This window comes from Cricetulus griseus (genome assembly GCF_003668045.3).
Source record: "Cricetulus griseus strain 17A/GY chromosome 1 unlocalized genomic scaffold, alternate assembly CriGri-PICRH-1.0 chr1_1, whole genome shotgun sequence".
Classification (NCBI taxonomy): Eukaryota; Metazoa; Chordata; class Mammalia; order Rodentia; family Cricetidae; genus Cricetulus; species Cricetulus griseus.
Window position 1 is genome coordinate 179,154,150 of NW_023276807.1, and position 16,539 is coordinate 179,170,688.

General features: G+C 48.6%; 1 protein-coding gene across 3 annotated transcripts in view; it reads left to right on the top strand.

Moving 5' to 3' along the window:
• The first annotated feature begins 1,666 nt into the window (after positions 1-1,666).
• Positions 1,667-16,539, top strand: part of Tspan14 (tetraspanin 14) — a 55,364-nt gene continuing 40,491 nt past the window's right edge. For 2 of the 3 annotated variants that reach the window (XM_027389417.2, XM_035452399.1), the window contains exon 1: positions 1,668-1,812. The gene's annotated coding sequence lies outside the window, so the exon portion shown is untranslated. Of the gene's footprint in view, positions 1,813-16,539 lie in introns of all 3 variants that reach the window. The other variant, XM_035452400.1, reaches the window with a different exon arrangement.

A 16,539-nucleotide genomic window follows, 5' to 3' on the forward strand; every position in this document is an offset into this window, starting at 1 on the left:
CCTTGCTTTTAATTTTTGCCTGACAACTACTACATTTACTCTTCCCACGGAAGCAAATCAGAATGTTAGTCTTTCCCATAAACCCTACAATGGCTTAACAAAAAGGATCAATCCTTTGACATACATAGCCCATGGGCCCTTTGTGTCCTGGTCTCTCCTTCATCCCCAGAACTTAATACCCAGGCTTCCAATGATAGCTATCCAATTTTCTTTCTGCTCCTTGACATCTCAAGCATGTGGCCTTTCCAAGGACTTGGCACCTACTGTTCTCAATCTGTACTTTCTGGACTGCTTGCCACTTTCCCCCAAGGCTAACTTCATTCTTTTGCTTTCAAGTTCTACATCACCTTCTGACCACACCCTTATTCTCTAACTCAGGCCCTCCTCTTTGTCTCAGCATTGATTGCAAGTTGAAGTGATTTGTTTTTTCTACTCAAAGTAACTGTGTGGAGGGAGTGGTTTCAGCTGCAGCGCCCCCAGCATAAACACAAGGCCTGGTGCTCTCACATCAGACACTTAATCATACATTTTGGTCAGCTAGAGGTGACATTGTGGACAGGTTTTCTTGCCAGAGAGTTCCTTGAACTGGGGTATTTTAGAGACAGGCTGAATCCCCCTTGCTAATAACTACAAGCCATGGACAGGAACACTCTCCATGTCTAGATTTTTCTCTTTACAATGAACTTAACCTGTTGGCTGGGTGTGTAAAAACATGGTTCCAGGCTCATGCCACGTTTGTTGCCCACAATGAGCAGATCTGGCCCTCAGCTCTCCCAACCCTTTCAGTTTACCAAGAAGGAACAAAGGTTGTGCTTTGCTCTATAGACAGGCAGGCAGAGTCTGGGACGAGGTCGCCCTTTTCATCACAGCGGTGTGGATACCATTATACATCTACCTGCCTGTCCTTGTGGGTTTCCACTTCCAAGAATTAGCCCAGCCATCTCCTCAGCACAAAGGAGATGAACAAATCTCAGTAGGCTATCCAAAGGAAGCTTGGTATTTTTAGCACCCAGACTGGAAGGGGAGAGTCGTTAAGGCTCAGCTGTACAGAAATCTCTACCACCTCTTTCTAGAGGACTACCCCCCACCTCTGGCTTTCAAGGCTGGGCAGGAACGCCTTCCATTTTAAAACCAGCCGTTTTCCTAATCTTCCACCTCTCAATCACCCGGAGCATCCCTTAAGACAACGCATCTTGCAACTTGCATTTCTCCCCCGCTCAGCTCCCATACGGTCAGGGGTTAAGGCCAGAGGGGCATTTACATAGCACAACTCGGCCAACCGCTCAACCAGCATCGCAGAGCCACGGAGAGGGCGGAGCCGGGTAAAACCCGCTTGGGGCACCGCCCAGAGCCGGACAAAGGGGCGGGCCAGCAATCCGCTTCACTACCCTAGGCAGGCAGTTTTCAGGGCGGGGTGAGTAGTGGGGGCGGGGCTCGACGATCTGCGGGGCGGGACACAGGCGGGGCACAGAGGGCGGGGAGATCAATGTGGGAGGGGTGTGGGTTGATGGCAGAGGGGGAGGGGCGAGCGGCCGGAGCCCGTCCTGGGGGGGAGGAGCGAGTGATGGGGCGGTGCCTTCGTGGGGGAGGAGCAGGCGGCGGGGGCGGGGCCTGGATGGGCCAGACGCGTGGGGCGGCAGAGCGGCGTAGGGAAGCTGCGCCTCTTTCTCCACCGCAGCCCCGCCCCTCCGCGCCCCCCCCGCCGCTCGGACGGCCCGAGTCGCGCCCTCCCGCTCTGCGCTGTCGAACTTGCTCTAACTTCCTCGGCCGACCGGGCCGTGCCGCCGCCGCCACCGCCGCTGCCGCGCCCGGGTAAGTAGAACGCGCGGCCCCGCTGCAGCGTCGGGCCTGTCCTCATTGTCTCGGGCCGGCCCTCGTGAGCGTCCTCTCGGGACGGCGGCTGCTCCCTGCGTTCCCGCTCGGCCCCGGGACTCCCTTCCCTGGCGGGGGGCGGCCCCGCGGGCGGCGCGGGCTTTGTCTGCTGAGACCTCCCGCGAGCTTTGGAGGCCGCGGCCGGGAGCCCGCTGAGCCGAACTCGGGCGCTGTGTGGAGTGGGAGGCACGGCGGGCGCCCCGGAAGGTGTGGCTGCACCCTGCTGTCGCCTGGGCTCTGCCGGTCCTCACCTGTGAGCCCAGCGGAGGGCGCCTTCTTCAGCTCCGGTCCCGAGTGAGGGGACGGTCGCCCAGCCCCCACCCACCCTGAGTGTGCTCCCAGCCTCCGGGTTCCATGCTGTCCTACCGGAGTTTGAGGAGGTGGTGACTCCGGCGTCTTGGTGCCGGTCGCTAGAGGCTGTATTTGGAAGCAGAGCCCGACCCCTGACCTAGCCGAGCTTTGGCCAAGTTTTGGTTTTGGCTGTACCTTGACTCGGCCCAGGTTGTAGCCCCCATTCCTTTCCCAGTTAGGCGTGCAGTGCAGAGGGTGGGGAGAGTGTGCATATGGGGACTTCGGCCCCTGAACCACAGAAACTGCTGTCTAGAGGACTGAAACTCGTTTCCCGGTGAGAGGCGGTCAGTGTTCTCAAAACTCAGTGTTCTCAACCAGTGCTTGCCTGGAGATGGTTGCACAGCCACGATGAACACTTAATGGCTGTATCAGGACGCTGGTGTTTGGGCAGTGTGTGTAGGACTTTGGGTTGGAGGCCTGTAGCAGGTGTGTTCCCAGCTTTCTAGGAGGTTGCCCCAAGGACTGGTGGTTCTGGGTCAGTTGCCTGCCAAATACTGGACAGTTTCCACACAGCCCCTTGACTTCTGAGTGGAAGTTGGTGCCTGCTGGGTGCTTCCTTATTTACGAAAGGAAATCTGGGGCCCCATATTCTAACAGCTCAGAGGTTGCAGGAGACACCCTTCCTTTCAAAACACCTGGGCCCAGGAACCCTTAGAATGAAGCCCAGACTTCTGCTCTCTGGCACCTCCTTCAGCTGTCCCCAAGCCTATCTACTACTCTGAAAATTGTTTTTGTTTTTGGAGTCAGGGTCTTGTGTAAGCCAGGGTTGCTTTGAATTCATTATCCTTCTGCCTTGTTTTCTACATTCTGCATCCTTTCCACATTTTTGGACGCTCTTTGAGCCACATAATGTGTTTCAGAGACTGGGGCGTCTAGTGGGCTCACACCTCCTGACCACCTGTAAGCCTTTCATGGTGGGCCTGCCGTAGGTGCTCAGTGGTGTTGATAGGAGCTTCATCTAAGCTTAGTTGCTTTAGCTTAGTTGCTTCATTCAGTCAAACAGTTTGAGCCACTGAACCTCCAGAGGTTTGTGACTGTTTCCAAGAAGAAAAGGCATGGAAGGGAAGGGTTGGCTGCCCTGGGAAGACCCTCCCCTTGTCCTCTTACTAGGGTAACTGTGATCGCTGGTCTCCGAGGACAGATGAAGGCTTCTCCCTTGCCATGTTTGTGATGGAAGAGGAATCTCATGCTTTGTGTGGGTGGGGAGGAGCCTGCCCTGCAGGTTATAGAAATGAGGTGAAATTACAGAGGCCAGGGTGCAGGGAAGCCCTGGGTTTTTAACCACTTCCGGGACCTTACCCTGGGCCACCATGTGCCTAGGGATAGCAGAGAAGTTAAACAGAATTAATTTTTACAATGCCTAAAAATGTCAGTATGCCAGTCCTGAGAGCCCTTTGCTTGTTTAAAACCTAGTGAACTTATGATCAAGCATACAGCTATTACATGGCATAATGTCGAATTTGTTAAGGCTTAGTATTTATGGAGACTTAACAAGCCACTATCCCAACCTTACTTTAATTGTTTAATCTCTGAAACAACCCAATGTGGTAGACATTAACTACTGATTTTACAAATGAGAAAACTATGTCCCAGAAAGGTCCGAGTGATTTTGCTTAGGGCTCTGCCTGAGAGTTGGAGCCCCTCGTTTACGTGATGCCTTCCTCCTGGAGTAGCTTAAGCATAGTGAGAAAGCCTGGCCCAAGGCAGAACTACTGAGGCCTTCAGTGCAGGTTCCCTAGGTATCTCACCTACCTACCATGACCTCAGCAGACCACCCCTGAATCCCTGCTGCTTTGACTGACTCTGTAGTCTGCCCTAGTCAGAGGATTGCAAGTGTGGCTGGAGAGTCAGTGTGTTTTGTAGCGATCAGGGTTTGATGTGGTTAATACCAGACTTCTAACTCAGTGGCTTAAAGCAAGTCCTTTTTTTTTTTTAACTCCACATTTACATCACATATCCGATTTTTGTTGTCATTATTGTAGACCAGTTCATATCCCTAACCACTTAGACATAGCCGGATGAATCTTGGCTCTTAAAGCTTCTGCCCATTTATGGCAAATGTGACACTATGAAGTGGCATTTCATTGGCTGCACCAAGTAACATGGCTATAGTCACCCTCATGGTGGGGGTTAGAATCAGAAACATTTAATGAATAGCATGAGGCCTATTACTTGCCTGTCACTTGTTTCTTAAGCTCTGGGTCCTCATTTCATCCTTTGTCTCTGTGCCGCCAAGAATACTGTTGTGAATTAGTCAAACAAACACTTTTTAAAGATGGAGTTGCCTGAAATGTAGAAGTTTGATAAACAAGAATGAACCTTAGGGATGGAGAGGTGGTCTTTAAAGACAGAGCACTTCTCTTTCCTCTGACCCTTAGGCAAGTTACTTGAACTCCTCCTGTGTCCTTTTGCTCATTGGCTAATTTGTACATTTATTCCAAAGCAGGAAGTCCCAGCCCAGAGGCTGCGAATGGAGGTGACAATCCCTGTTTCCTGCTGCTGGGGTGTTAGTGCCTTTAGAGAGAAAATCCTGCTTGTGAGCAGGAAAGCAGACTGGCCTGGTGGCCAGTGGCTAGTTGGGCATGTTGTACTTCCAATCCTTGCCTGGACGAGAAGTTACTTTTCCTAGAAGCAGAGCAGGTAGAGGTGCCCTTAGTTGCCATGCTTTAATAATTTCCCATGTGACTGGGGCCAAGCTTTCAGGATAGCAGGTATGGAACGGAACGTTGGTTTGGTAGGGTGACTGAAGGGACACTTCCACAGAAGAGCAGGGTAGAAACCTGTTAGATGCATTTCTCTAGCCACACTGGTTTCTTTCCTTTGTGTTCTGTCACCTTTATGCACATCTAGATGGTGGACATGAGTAGAGATGAGGAGACCTTAGGTTATTCTTTGTGAAGATTATTCACCGTTCTTAGGCATGGGTACTGCTTTTTCAGGGCCCTGTTTGCCCACTTATGGACTGAATGGCAGGAGCTGCCTGTAGCAGCTCCACCTCTTAGCTGGTCACTAGTGCCCAGTATAGGCCATACTTGGTTGTTTTCAGAGTCTTTGACCTGGTAAACAGGCAATGTTTTGATTTGCCTTCTCCTGCAGTGTAGCAGTGCTGCCTCTTGACTTTGGGTTTCATGGTCTCCTGGCCACTTTCTTCCATCCTTGTGTGTTTTGATTCAGACAGAGCAAGTGCTTGCATTGATTCAGCATAGGGCCTGGCCTGTGGGCAACAGTTGATGCATCTGCCCACTCAGCATGAAGATGCCTAGCACAGTCCAGCTTGCAGATGGACAGTAAGGAGGCCAGCTTTTGATTGATGTCTAAGTGCTAGCTGTGTAACCTAGACTGAAGTTGCATATTTTCTCATCTGTGAAGGGAGCAGAATCACATCTGCTCTGTCTGTCTTGTTTGCTGAGGATCTAGTACATTCAGGTTTGAGAATCATGATCTTAAGCCCCTGGGTTGGGCCTGACACTGTTTTGGGACAGCTGCTATCTTTCTGGCAGTTCCCAGCAAGTGCTTACCAACAGCTGATTCTGGGAACTCTGCTTCCTCCACCCTTGGGCATTGGGTGGGGCTGGGTGGGGCTGGGCTGGGCTGTGGGTTTTCTCTTTAGAAGTAGTAGGCCTGGTAATCAGAGTGTAAGTGTGCTTGGAAAGGCTGGACTTGGCATCCTTACCTCTTAGGATCTATTCTGCCTCCCTCTTTAAGCAGTCAGAGCCTATATCTATCAGCTAGATAGCTACCCCTCCTTGGGTTCTCTTGTTTTGTATACTATGTGGCTAAGAATCAGAGCAGATGTCTAAAGTGGCTACTGGCTTCCTGATAAGCTCATGGAGTCCTCAAGACCCTCGGGTACTCAGTCATCTTGCAGAGCCAGGGTGCTGGAGAAGACTTGGGGAAGAGCCTGGTCAGAGGCGGATAGACCTTCTCTCTGGGTTTTCTCTGGCTGTGTGTCTCAGATATTGGGTCTGTGATCTTGCTATAGAGCCCAACAAACATCAAAAATAGGGGCTTTGAGGGTCCTCACAGCATCGAGAAGGGAATGAGTGTCCCGTGAAATATATCTCCTTTGTCTATATCTGAGGTTGGTGTGGTAGGGGAAAGGGTTTGTTGTAGTCAGGGCATCCCAGCAGGGTTTCTTTTAAAGTATCAGAATAAGGAAAACGGCCACCTGAGCTTTAGTGTCCCAAACCTGCTGCACTGTTCAGGCTGTGGTGGGACTCTGAGCATCAGAGCTGTACTCTCGCAGTATTAGTGAGGTCCAGCTGGGCTCCAGCACACTTCTTTGCTTCTCAGACTGGCTATAAATACCCCTCTCCCTGGCTTCTCTGTTTCTTGACTAGCCTGTACCCTGGGCCATGTGGACCCAGTCTTCTGAGACTTGTAGGAGGTGGCCAACTCCAGACCAAAGTGTGGGTGATACTCTGGGTGAGGGTAAGGAGCCATGAGTCTGAGGAACTCCATGCTTAAAGAAAGCTATTTTGGCACTTGTTGAAGTGCTAAGGTAGACTGTTAAAGACTGCTGTAGCAGGGTTTTTCAGTAGGGAAGAGAGAGACTAGGCTCAATTCCAAAACCCTAGGAAAGTAGGAACTTATAGCCAGGGAGCACCATGCCAGGTAGGAGACTTTGATGGTAGGAGACTTTTTCTTTTAGCTGAATGGACCTGACAGGATTCTTCCTGAAGGCAAGCCAAATGGCCAACTGTTATGTGAGGGATAAAGAACGATGAGGAGTTTGATAACAAATTGGGGATAAATTGACATAGCAAGATTCCTCCTAGAATGGGACCTCTACAAATCCAAGGTCGGACAGTGCCAATAGAACAGAGGGCTCAGAGGACTTGTTGTGAAGACCTGAATCGTTTAGTATCCTGTGTTCAGTTTTGTGAGTTTTTACACTGAACTAGGCTCATGACCCACGTTTGTTTCTCAGGAGTGGTGTTTCTCCTGTGGGTGTTCCTCATCAGTACCATTCTCTTTGACACTGTAAGATGTCAGAATTAATGGTGGTCACTATTTCTAGAAACCTTAGTCTCTTTGTTTCAGCATGTACTGGTTCCTTGTATTTTAATCCCCTTCCCCTGTGCATATGGGACCTCGTGTCTGCAGCCCCCATCCCCAAACTGTGGGTTTTAGGTCTACTGGTTACCAAAGCACAGTCATTCTCTTTTCTGAAATCCTTTACAACTGCAGCAGAGCTCCTGCTTGTGCTTTCCCAGTCCTACACAAACCAGTGTGACAACTCTGCAGCCCCTACTAGCCTAGGATTTTCTCCTTTCCTCTGCTCTGGGCCCTTGGAGGGGCTGTAGGTGGTCCTTTCCATTCACTGAACAGTTTTTCTCCTTATCTGCTGTTCTTTCCTTCTCCAAGAGTTTTTCTGTCTGTCCCTCTTCTTTCATTGGTCATCCATATGTCCCTGGTGTAGGTGATCTACTGGTCTGTCTCCACCTGGGCTGTTCTGTCTCAGCTTTATAGGGCAAGGCTGCCATCTGCTCTCAGGAAGACCTGTTGGCTGCAGGGGGGTGGGGTGGGGTGGGGGTGGGAGCTTGCTCACTTCCCCATAGCCAGTAGCTGTCCTTGCAGAGGAAGAGTAGAGATCATGCCTGTTCTTTGCAGCCCTCCTGCCTCCCACAGTCATTGTCTCTTGCTGTCCCAGTTGTTTCCTGTGAAATACAAGCAATGTGTAAACAGGATAAGTTGGGGGGGGGGGTTGCCAAGAAGAGAGTCTGTGGTAGTGCAGGGTGTTCATGCCTCAGGTCTCTGGATGGCCACAAGAATAGGAAAGGGATGGGCTAGGTACTGTGGCAATGTCAGGTTCTGCACTGAACCCTCTCTAGGTTCTGAAGTTTTCCCCTCAGAAGACCAGTATGGTGAAACAGGATATGCCCTGGAGACTCAGAGCTTCCCTGGGGTGGGGGACCTTGAGAACGGCTGGTCTACATCATATAAAAGGTTGGGTTCCTGCCCTGACCTTGCGCAGGGCCCTGACAAGGGAGTAGGAACTGCTTGTAGCTCTTAGGTATGTTGCTAGTGTAGTCCTAGTAGCTTTGTGATCCTATTTGAGCTTGTTCTTTTGTGAGTTATTTGTTGAACACTTCACAGTCAGGAGAACATCTTAGAGAAAGGAGAACCAAGTATACTTGTCCATCCCTGGCCTTCATTCTCTGAGCCTTGGGTAGATGTGAGCTTGAGGACATTATGAAACTGCCAGCTGTATTGTCCTGGGGTTGTAGTTGTCTGCAGGAAGGGTTGTGCTCATGGACCACTCCCTGTTGTTCAGGTCTCTCTCCCTGTACCATGCCCCCCCCCCCACTTGCTTTAATGGCCATTGTGTCATTCCCTGGGCTGCAAGAGAGACTGGGATGGTTTTTGTATTATTCCTTAGGGGCAAAAATCATGTGAAGGAAATACATCAGTGCTTTTGAGTGCAGAGTATTTATTGACACACCCATTAAAGGGGGGCTTTTAGACAATATATGTAATCCTTTAGCAAGAATAGACACAGGAATGCATCTCAACACTATGCTTCAGCTTCCCTTTCTTTACATTCAGCTTAGTGGCTAAGGGGTTGAGTTTTAAGCTGAGATTTTGGAGAAACTGTTTTTAGCTAGTCCTTGGAGTGGGGCCAGGCCTAGAAATCTGTTCAAATAGCTTTCTTTAGCTGCTAAAATGGGGATGGGCTCATAATGCTAAGACTTGGAGCCTTACTGGCGGCTGGGGAGGCCCCTGGAGAAGTGTCTGCTAGATGCCTGGGTTTCAGTTTCCCTGGGATGGACAGACAGACAAACACTTGTGCAGACCTTGGACTTTGGGGCCCTACAGGTGGCCCTTGGTGTGGAATAACTTAGTTTCCTTTCTGTCACTGTCAAAATCTGATAGGAAAACTTTTTATTTGGGGCCTTTGGGTGGAGTAAGCAGGGAGCAGAGTGGGCTCAGAGGCCTGGTACTCCCTTCCTTTGGGCTCCTCAGTGTCGTCTTCCTCCCCTCCCCCACAACATCTTGTTCTAGGGAGATGCCAGATGCTGCCTAAAGAGAGCTATTCATGAAATAGTTTTTCCTTCCTCCCTCCCTCTATTCTCCCCCGTTTCTTCCTTTTTTTTCTTTCTTTTTCCTAGACAAGATCTTCCTACATAGCCTAGGCTGACTCAATTCATTTTCCTGCCTTAGTCGCCTTGAGTATTGGGATTATAGGTTTATGTAACTACACCTGGCTATGGTAACGTGTTTGGTACCTATAGCCCAAACCTTAGGCAAATATGTTGAATATGTTTAACTTTTTTATTATAAAAAATGCAGAAGAAATAATAGAAATACATACTTTGTTTTTCTGTTTTTTGTTTATTTTGTTTTTGTTGTTATTTTATTTATTTCTGAGACAGGTTTCTCTGTTGCTTTGGATCCTGTCCTGGAGCTCATAGACCAGGCTAGCCTGGAACTCACAGAGATCGGTCTGCCTCTGTGGATCAAAGGCGAGTGCCACCACTGCCCATTGGAAATGCATACTTCTTTCTGATTTCTTTGGCTGCACTGCTCCAAAGCCCCACACCTCCACCATCAGATGTTCAGAGCCTAGTCCAGTGTGGCAGAACTCCCATACACCCCCCTTCCCCTTGCTTATTCCTGCAGTGGCATGTAGTTTCTATTACCTGTACTTACTGAGGCTAAGATTTATCCTGGAACTGCACCATTTTAGCACACATACTTTAGTCCATCCTTTTTAACAACAGCAGGTCATCTTGCTGCAGAGTGAACCTTGATTCATACTCTTCCAACCCCTTCTTGATGGATGTTGAGGTTGCTTTCAGTGTTTGCTTTCACAAGTCCAGTTGTCTGGTGCCTTGAACATACCAGAGGGTCTGAGGTGCCTGGTGTAGGGTTGAAGCTTGGAGGGAATCATCAGGAAAGAGACATGGCTGCTTTGATTCCAAGAGAAGAGACATTTCTGAGGCTTGATGCTGGGGGTAGTCTTCTATTTTTGCATTCCGGGACTGAGTTGGCAGGAGGCTGTGTGCTGCTTTCCTTCCTTTTCTTCTTGTGGCTCAGCTCAGACCATGCTCTTTCTCTGAGCACATTTAGAGCTCTTGGCTATGTTGTGACCATGAGGCCTGTGTACCCACAAGTGTGCCATGAAGTCTGAGGAGGAAGGAGGCTGGGTGAGGTGAGATGCACAGAGAGATTGCTTTTCACAGTGTGGGCTTGGTTTGAGCTGCTTAGGTGCTGGTAGTGTGAAAACAAGCAGAGACTGGTCTGTCTTAGACAAGTCCAGGAGCTGATAGGAGGATCAGGCTTCCCTCTGCTGCTTTGGGAGCCCTGGTATCCTGCCTGCTCTGCAGCTAGGTCTGACTGGCATGTTGTGATTGTTGTAAAAGTCTTTATAAAAGACTTTATAAAAGTCTTTATAAAAGACCCCCATTTACAAAAGGTAAATGGCAGATGGTCTTTCTGTTTTGAGCAGGTACTTCCTGAGTAGAGAGGAGGGGTTGGTAAGGGAGAAAGGATTGTGGGAGTGGGCACAGGCTACCTAAATTTTTCTGACAGTTTCCTTGACACTGTAGCCACTGTGTCCCACTGGAATAGCCTACCATAGCCGTCCCCCATATGGCTGTGACTGCCCTATACAAGGTCAGTACAAGACAAGATTCAGGGAGATTTTAGGGGTCCCCATTCTATGCCTGTGGCCTGTGTCACTGCCCTGGCCCTACCAATCTCCCATACAGAGGACTCCTAACCACAGTCACATGCAGTCCCCATGAGAAGCCCAGAGCTATCAATGCTGGAGGCTCTGTTGTTGGGAGCCTTGGCCTTCTGTAGCACAGAGGTTTCTATTGTGGCCTGGTGGCAGCTAGGCCTGACCTGTGAGGCTGAGGAGGCAGGGCCTAGTGTGACAGTGGAGCTATTCATGGTCTCTGCCCTGGTTTCCTGATGCCTCCCGTGTGGATTTGGAGGGGTGGGGTGTGTGTGTGGAGAATGGGAGGAGGTGGAGAGGGTGGGGCCAGGGCTGCTATTGTTAATGGCTGCTGGAGCCCATTGTGCTTAGTGGAGGTCTTTTGCTTAGGGCCCTGAGTCACTGGACCTACAGTTCTCAGATTCCAGCCCTGCCTTCTTTCTCCCTGTGCCTTTTGTGGGCACCTGTGTGAAGATCTTTCTGCTTTCATGTCATGTGATCTGCTTGTAACTCCTTGGGTAGTCATTAAAACAGCTGGGAAGGAGCAGGATGCCCAGGCTGGCTTGTCAGCCGCCTGCCCACCACCTTGGGAAACATGTCCCCAGAGCTCTCGATGCCCAGCTGCACCCTTGGGTGGGGGCCAGGCACGTGCCTCAGCTGCTGTCAGTCTTATAGGCTCTCCCATCTTCTTTTGTGCTCACCCTGTATCTTGTCCCTCATCCCTCCTTGAGTTCTCAGCTGCAGAAAAGCCTGCTTTCTGGCAGCCCGGCCAGCTACCACCCCTGATGCTGAGCCACAGCTCTTCTTTGTTTAGCCATTTCTGAGCTCTCGAAGGCCAGCACAGAACCCGTGGAAGCCTTCATGGTGCAAGTCTATCTACAGCAGCCCCCTAGCTGTACCTCCATCTCCCAGTGAAACCAAGCATTCCCTTTGTTCTGTCATTCCTTTTAGCAGATCACATAGAGACTCTTATTAAGAGTGTAGACAGGAATGCTTACTAGGTTTGGGCCTTTGCTCTGTGTGTGTATGTAGGTGCATGTGCTTACCCTTGTGTGTGTGTGTGTGTGTGTGTGTGTGTGTGTGTGAGAGAGAGAGAGAGAGAGAGAGAGAGAGAGAGAGAGAGAGAGAGAGAGAGAGAGAAACACACAGAGAGAAACACACACAGAAGCACACACAGAGAGAAACACACACAGAGAGAAACACAGAGAGAGAGAGAGAGTGCACATGTGAGATGGTGGTAGGAACTGGTTCTAAAAAAAAGCACCCCCCACCCCCATAGTATAGTAAGGTTGCGTTTGAAGTCCTGTCAGAACAGTTCTTAGCCATCAGTGGCTGGGTACTGGAGAAATGGAGGGATAGCTTATTTTGGTGTTATGGTTGTGATGATTTTTCTTCAATTGAAGGGAAGCTCTGTCATCTCTCAATGTCTTTTTACCCCCTTCCCGGGTGTGGTAGTCAAAAGGAGCATTTTTTGGATGACTACTCTCACTGCAGGATCAGGCATTTCTCTCTAGGGGTGGATCTGCCCCAGCCATTTCTGTCTCCTGTCTGACCACATCAGGATCTGTCAGAACCATTAACCTTTGAAATGTAGTGTTTTTTTTTTTTTTTTTTTTTTTTTCTATAATATGCTCTTTCACTCTTTCAGAAGTCACTATCTTCAGGTATAGCTTGGTTGGCTATCTGACTTGACAGTTATCAGGTGTTTTTCCAACTATGGCGGCCAGTCTCCCCTCCTCCCCTCAAAGCCTGCATCTTAGACTGTCTTCCTGTTAGCAAATGTATAGCATCCACGATACTCAGATCAGAAAGGGCTGGAGTTCATTGTTACATGTGTAAAATATAGATCCCATTTTGGGGGTAGATGCATCCAAATGATCTCTAGAAGGGTCACAATCCAGGTTGCTCAGTTGTGCTGGCTAGTTTTTTGTCAGCTTAACACAAGTCAGGGAAGACTGAACCACAATCTGGGAATAGGGAGTTGCAGTTGAGAACAATGCCTCCACCAAATTGGTCTGCAGGCAAGTCTGTGGGGGCATTTTCTTGACTTGTGATTGACATGGAAGGGCCCAGCCCCCTGTGGGTAGGGCTGCTGAGAAAGCAACCTGAGCAAACCATGAAGGTAACGGGCTAAGAAAGAGTAAGCCTCTGCTTCAGTTCCTGCCCTAACTTCCCTCTGTGGTGGAAAAAGGCACGGAAGTGTAATGAAACAAACACCTGATAACTGTCAAGTCTTGGTCATGCCACATTATTCGTCTTTACTGCTGTAGTCCCTCTCTTGTGAAGTTGGATCTGGGGAGAAGAAAATAAGGCTTTTGTTTTGTTTTGTTGTACCTCTCCCCAAAGTGAGGTCATACCAGTAAAGTCAAATAGCAAAACGTAGAGATATACCTAATATATCCTCCCCCCACACTTCTTAGCTTCTAACTGCCTGTGTATGTTTAAATTTTGTGTCTGTTTTATTTATAAGCAGCACAATATTCTTTCCTTGGCATCTTTTCAGGGTGGGATTCTGGCCCTTTATCTGCCTTTGACCACCCAGTCTCACCCCTTGATCCTCAAGCCTCATCATCCCTGCCTGCTCCCTATCCCATAAGGGCAGGAACAGGTACAGACTTTGTCACTGCACGTTGTTGTGTATCCTCAAATAACAGCTCTCCCACTCTGGAAGAAGTCTAAAGGCCTCAGATGAGGAAGGCTATGCTCATTTGCTTAGAGTATCTGAAATAGAGGGCTGGGGGTGTGGCTCAGTGGAATAGGGCTTACCCACTCACTGTTCAGGAGTCCCTCTAGCTTCTCTAACGCCACAAAAACAAAGAACAATCCCATGATCATTGAGTGGGCTTCACCAAAATACTAATTGCTTCCACAGTGGAAGCGTTTCTTTAGGAAAGCAGATAAGATCATACACAGTGAGACATGTGTCCCCTAATGGTAATTTGCCCTCCAAGCACCTGTGTTTGGCTTGTCAGCTCAGGCTGCTCAGCCTCACTCTTCAGCAGCATCAGCATCACCAGGAGCCTTTGAGATGCAGAACCTTGTGGGAGGTTAACCTGGATCAGCTCATCAGAGCCTGTCTTTACAGAGATTCCCAGGCGCTTATGTGCACTTTCAAGTCTGAGAGACTGACCTTGTTGCCTGCCCTGTTATTTTCACACCTTGCCAGTGTTTTGTGGTTTTGCTGTCTACTCTTTGGCCTTCTGTAAAGTCGTGTATTTTAACAGGCCTGAAGCGTCAGCTTTGTGTCCCCTTTCCTTGGGTGTGCAATGTGTCTCAGGTGTCTGGGTGCTCTGTGTCTAGAGGTGGAGCTGAGACCCAGTGAGCCCCCTTAAGTCTGCTGGTGAGGTCATCTTTGGGGCAGGGAGCTGTATGGGTAATTGGAGCCTCCCTGGGCCATCTGGTACCACTTACCCACCCCATCTGTCTTCCTCCTCAGCTTTTACCAGCTGGAGGACAGAGTCAGAATCAGACTGTAGGTGTGGTTTGCATTTTTGGGAAAACTCAAAGTATTCTATACAAGAATATATATTGGTGTTCAAACAAATAGCTCAGAAGAGAGACTAAAGATTGGCATTTTCTGTTTATTTTTAAAGGGATAGTAATAAGACAAAATACAGTAAAACAAAAACTAACACCAGAATTGCACAAAACAAAGAAAAGAGTCCAAGAGGAGACACAAGAAACAGAGACCCACTCATTTACACACCCAGGAATCCCATAGAAACACTAAACTGGAAGCCATAAAATATACAGAAAGGACCTATAGGGTAAAAAGACAAATAAAAGAATAATATAAAAAAGATAAAATTAGGGGCTAGAGAGATGGCTCAGAGGTTAAGAGCACTGACTGCCCTTCCAGGGGTTCTGAGTTCAATTCCCAGCAACCACATGGTGGCTCACAACCATCTAGAATTCAATCTGGTGCCCTCTTCTGGCATGTAGGCAGAACACTGTATATGTGATAAATAAATAAATCTTTTTTTTTTTTTTTTTTTTAAAGATAAAATTAAAGGGGGGGGGGGAAGGAAAGCCCTGACATGACATTGTGAGACAAGGAACCTCCAAAGATGCCATTGAGTTTGTTTTCTGCTGGCCATCTGTCTACTACTGGACATGCAACCTACCCTTAAGAGTAGTTTGTTTCTCCGGTAAGATTCCCTTGGAAGAAATAAATTTTCATTTGCAAGTGGTTATACTTTGGAGAGAGCTTCTGGATTAGGGATGGAGACATATGCCCACTTTTCCTTTCAGCCCCACTGGTGCAGAACTGTGCAGGCCCTGTGAATGCTGCCTCAGTGTCTGTGAGTTCAATGTGGGCCAGGCATGTGATTTTAGAGGGTGTTCTTTCCTTGGTGTCCTCCATCCCATCTGGCTCTTACACTCTTTCTGTCTCCTCTTCTTCCTGAGCCCTGAGGGGAGGGATTTGATGGGGACATTCTGTTTAGGGCTGAGTGTCCCAAAGTTCCTTTACTCTCTGCATAAATGTATGGCTGTGGGTCTGTATTTCTTTCTATCTGCCGCAGGAGGATTGCTCAGCAAGGCACTGATCTGCTTCCCTGGCTGGAGTCTCTATTTTTCAAGAACATGTTTGAGGTGGCTAAATACCGCTTGCCAGCCTCTGTATTCTGGTCTTGAGCTGTGGAGAAGGAGTTCATACCTGTCTTGCTTGCCCACTGCTGCCTGCTGCCTCCCACCCCTTCTGGACTGTTTTAGGAGCTGATCTGCTAAACCTGTCCTCAGTTTCCCACCATTGAGTCCCAGGTTTTGTTGTTGTTGTTTGTTTGTTTTTGGTTTTCTGAGACAGGGTTTCTCTGTAGCTTTGGAGCTTGTTCTGGAACTCACTTTGTAGACCAGGCTGTACTCAAACTCAGAGATCTGCCTGCCTCTGTCTCCCAAGTGTGTGTGCCACCATCGCCAGGCTTGATTACCAGTTTTTTAAGGAGTTCCTCTTTGTTCCTTTTCTTATTTGATAGTCTTGAGTACTTAGCTTCATTTGGTTTTCCCCAGTATGCTTCACTTTTCATAGCTTCTTCTGGAAAGCTTTCATTACTTGTTTTGTCCTTAGTTTTATAACTTGCATCCCTTAAGTATCTTTGCTTTGCTTGAGGAAGGCCCAGAATCAGGTTCTTCTTTGGGCTGGAAAAGTGACTCACTCAAAAGGCAGGGAAAGACTAGAGGAGTTTTCCAGAATATCATCTTGGAGAGGGATAGTGGGGTTATGTCTCAAAACATAGTTTACAGTACCATACCATGCATGCATCAAGTTTTAAACATCTCAGAACCATAGTCATTATGCCTTTTAGGCAGGAAGAAAATGGAGACAAGGAGTAAATATGTAAGATTCAAAATTCTTCCATGTAGTTTCCTTGTGTTAGAGAAGCTGGTAGGGGTGGGAACATCCCACACAAAAGAGAACATTTCATATCCCCATTAGGCATGCAGGTCGAGTTCTTGCAGCTCTACAGAGCTCTGTTACTGGCCAGCAGAGACCTTGTTATTGGAGCAAAGTTTTCTTTTCCAGAGTTGGCTTATTCTTCATTGGGAGTAACTGCAGAGTTCAAAAGTGGATCTCACCGTAAGGTTGGTCTTTCAAAGGTGGCCATGTGACTTTGTCTTGATACTATCCACAGTGCCCAGCCTAGAGCTGGAAGTAC